The sequence below is a fragment of the Phoenix dactylifera genome, chromosome 10 (genome assembly GCF_051530095.1).
Source record: "Phoenix dactylifera cultivar Ajwa chromosome 10, Ajwa_hap1_PhDact_Kaust_v1.1, whole genome shotgun sequence".
Lineage (NCBI taxonomy): Eukaryota > Viridiplantae > Streptophyta > Magnoliopsida > Arecales > Arecaceae > Phoenix > Phoenix dactylifera.
The window spans coordinates 1,113,378-1,117,500 of NC_143199.1; positions in this window are offsets into that span (position 1 = coordinate 1,113,378).

Genomic DNA, 4,123 nt, shown 5'->3' on the forward strand with positions numbered 1-4,123 from the left:
CGAAGACCAGCGCGGTGCGGATCGACCGCTGATGAGGTCAGAGGTTACGTGCGGCAGCCGGCCGGCTGGCCCGAGCGGCGGCCGGCACGCGACGGGGATCGAGCGGCCCCGACGGCTTGCAGCCGGGCGGCCGACGGCTAGGCCGTACCGGAGTCCCGCGGTCGTTCGGGCGAAGGGGCGCATGCTGCGGGAAAGGCCTGCGGCGGCGAACCGTCCGCCCGGCCGGCCAAGCCTTCCGCGGCGGCGCGCACGTGGCGGCACGGCCGAGATGACCGAGCGAAGCCCCGGCGATGGGCGGCGCGCACGTGTCCGTGCGGCCGAGATGACCGAGCGAAGCCCGGGCGGCGCCCGCCGTGCGCCCTGCCGGATCGCGCCTTCCGCCGGCGCGCAACGCCGGTCCCGCGTTCCGGCCGCGGGAGAGGCCTGCGTCGGCGAACCGTCCGCCCCGCCGGCCGAACCTTCCGCGGCTGCGCGCACGTGTCCGTGCGGCCGAGATGACCGAGCGAAGCCCCGGCGACGGGCGGCGCCCGCCGTGCGCCCCGGCGGATTGCGCGGCCCGCCGGCGCGCAACGCCGGGCCCACGTTCCGGCTGCGGGAAAGGCCTGCGGCGGCGAACCGTCCGCCCCGCCGGCCGAACCTTGCGCGGCGGCGCTTACGTGTCCGTGCGGCAGAGATGACCGAGCAAGCTCCGGCGATGGGCGGCGCCCTCCGTGCGCCCCGCCGGATCGCCTGCGAGCGGCGAGCGTCCGGGCGGGCCCCTTTCGCAACTTCCCTCGGTACTCTAAACACCCCTTGCCTCTCGGTCTTCCCCCCGACCCTCTCGGTATTTGCTCGGATATGTGCATGCATCGTCCCTCGTCGCCTTCGGTTATCCTCCCCGGGGTGGGCTTTGCGCCGACGCGCCAACGGGGTGGTAGGGGGGCTGCAGCCGCGGCCGCCGCGTTTCGCCATCCGCGCGTGCGCCGCCGGATCCGAGTGGAGGTCGCGGGCGACTCGTCGATGCTTGTACTAGGGGCGCATGCCGGCAGCCCCCCGCGGGGTGCGGGACCCCCGATCGGCGTGCGAGGGACGGGCGTCCGGGCGGGCCCCGTTTCCAACTTCCCTCGGAACATTAAAACCCCCCGACCCCCTCGGTCTTCGCTCCGGCCCTATCGCTATTGCTCGGATATGTGCATCCACCGTCCCTCGTTGCCTTCGGTTATCTACCCCAGGGTGGGCCTTGCGCCGATGCCCCGATGGGGTGGCAGGGGTGGGGCTGCCGCGGCCGGCGCGTTTCGGCATCCGCGCTTGGGGGCTCGGACCCGAGTGGAGGTCGCGGGCGGCTCGTCGATGCCTGCACCGGGAGCGCATGCCGGCAGCCCCCCGCGGGGCGCCGGACCCCCGATCGGCGTGCGATGGACGGGGGGAGGGGCGGGCCCGGTTTGCAAATTTCCTCGGTACTTTAAAATCTCACGGCCCTGTCGGTGCTCCCTCCGGCCCTATCGCCACTGCTCGGATATGTGCATCCACCGTCCCTCGTTGCCTTCGGTTATCTACCCCGCGGTGGGCTTTGCGCCGATGCCCCGATGGGGTGGCAGGGGGGCACGCTCTAGGCCGTGCCACGGGGCGCGGGCGCCGGCGCCGTACGTCCCTCGCGGCGGCCGTGAGCGGCACCTCGGCTTGCTCGGTCTGTCCTCCCGGGACGCGCGACCCGTGCGACCGGGACGCGCATCCCGTGCGACCGGGACGCGTGTCCGGGCCGTTCCCGTTTGCAACGCTCCTCGGTACTTTGGAACGCTTGGGGTGGGCTTTGGGCGGATGCCCCGCCGGGGTGGTAGGGAGGGGGGGCGGCTGCTGCCGCGGCGGGACTTCCGCTCCACTCCGCACAAGTCCGTCGCCTCGCGGCGGGCGCGCCCGGCACCGTTCGTCCCCGAGGGAGCCGGCACGCGCCCGCCGAGGCCCCGGCGCATGGGCGCCGCCGCCGGCCGTCCGCGCGGCGGCCGTGCACCGGCTTCCTCCGTCGGCCCTCCCGGGATGCGCGACCCGTGCGACCGGGACGCGCATCCCGTGAGACCGGGACGCGTGTCCGGGCCGTTCCCGTTTGCAACGCTCCTCGGTACTTTGGAACGCTTGGGGTGGGCCTTGGGCGGATGCCCCGCCGGGGTGGTAGGGAGGGGGGGCTGCTGCTGCCGCGGCGGGACTTCCGCTCCACTCCGCACAAGTCCGTCGCCTCGCGGCGGGCGCGCCCGGCACCATTCGTCCCCGAGGGAGCCGGCACGCGCCCGCCGAGGCCCCGGCGCATGGGCGCCGCCGCCGGCCGTCCGCGCGGCGGCCGTGCGCCGGCTTCCTCCGTCGGCCCTCCCGGGATGCGCGACCCGTGCGACCGGGACGCGCATCCCGTGAGACCGGGACGCGTGTCCGGGCCGTTCCCGTTTGCAACGCTCCTCGGTACTTTGGAACGCTTGGGGTGGGCCTTGGGCGGATGCCCCGCCGGGGTGGTAGGGAGGGGGGGCTGCTGCTGCCGCGGCGGGACTTCCGCTCCACTCCGCACAAGTCCGTCGCCTCGCGGCGGGCGGGCCCGGCACCGTTCGTCCCCGAGGGAGCCGGCCCGCGCCCGCCGAGGCCCCGGCGCATGGGCGCCCCCGCCGGCCGTCCGCGCGGCGGCCGTGCGCCGGCTTCCTCCGTCGGCCCTCCCGGGACGCGCGGCCCGTGCGACCGGGACGCGCATCCCGTGCGACCGGGACGCGTGTCCGGGCGGTTCCCGTTTGCAACGCTCCTCGGTACTTTGGAACGCTTGGGGTGGGCTTTGGGCGGATGCCCCGTCGGGGTGGTAGGGAGGGGGGGCTGGCGCCGCCGCGGCGGGCCTTCCGCCCCCCTCCGCACAAGTCCGTTGCCTCGCGGCGGTCGTGCCCGGCACCGTTCGTCCCCGACGGAGCCGTCGCGCGCCCGACGACTTTCCGGCGCACGGGCGCCGCCGCCGGCCGTCCGTGCGCGGCGGCCGTGCGCCACTTCGGCTTCGTCCGTCGGCCCTCCCGGGACGCGCGACCCGTGCGACCGGGACGCGCATCCCGTGCGACCGGGTCGCGTGTCCGGGCCGTTCCCGTTTGCAACGCTCCTCGGTACTTTGGAACGCTTGGGGTGGGCTTTGGGCGGATGCCCCGCCGGGGTGGTAGGGAGGGGGGGTCTGCTGCCGCCGCGGCGGGCCTTCCGCTCCACTCCGCACAGGACCGTTGCCTCGCGGCGGACTTGCCCGGCACATTTCGTCCCCGACGGAGCCGGCACGCGCCTGCCGACTTCCCGGCGCACGGGCGCTGCCTTCGGCCGTCCGTGCCCGGCGGCCGTGCGCCACTTCGGCTCCCTCCATCGGCCCTCCCGGGAAGCGCGTCCCGGACGTTCCGGATGCGCACCCCGTGCGACCGGGACTCGCGTCCGGGCCGTTTCCGTGTGCAATGCTCCTCGATTCGCTGGAGCCCTTGGGGTGGGCCTTCGGAGGATGCCCCGCTGGGGAGGTAAGGGGGTGTGTCCTGCCTGGGCGGGCCTTCCGCCCGAGCCCGTCGCCCAGCGCGGATGGTCGCGCCGCGCGGGCGGGCGCGCCGCGCGTGCGCGGGGCCGTTGGCCGGTGACGCGCAAGGACGGGCGCGCTGGGCCGATCGGCCGCTCGGGCGCGCGCTTCGTCGTGCTCCCGCGCCTTGGCGCGCGCGCGGCCGCGGCGTGGTCGCTCGGTTCTGCGCATTTGGCCCGCGCGGATGGGCGCGTCGCGCGGGCGGCCGGGCCGCGCGGGCGGGCGGGCCGTTGCCCGGGTTCGCGCAAGGACGGGCGCGCTAGGCCGATCGGCCTCTCGGACGCGCGCGCCGTCCCGCTGTCGCGCCTGGGCGCTCGCGCGTCCGCGGCGTGGTCGCTCGGTTCTGCGCAGGGCCGGGCGCCTCCGGCCGAGCGGCGCGCGGGCGCTCGCGCGCGGCGGGGGCGCTCGGGCCGTCGCGCGGCCGTCGCGCCAGGGCCCTGGCCCGGGCGGGCGCGCTCATGTTCGTTCTTTCTGGTGCGCGCGCGGCACGGCGCCCGGGCCCTTGCTCCGCCGAGCGTTCGGGCGCGGGCGCGCGCGCGGGGCCTGCCGCCCGGCCCTGCGCGCCTTCGAGCGCCCCGCCTC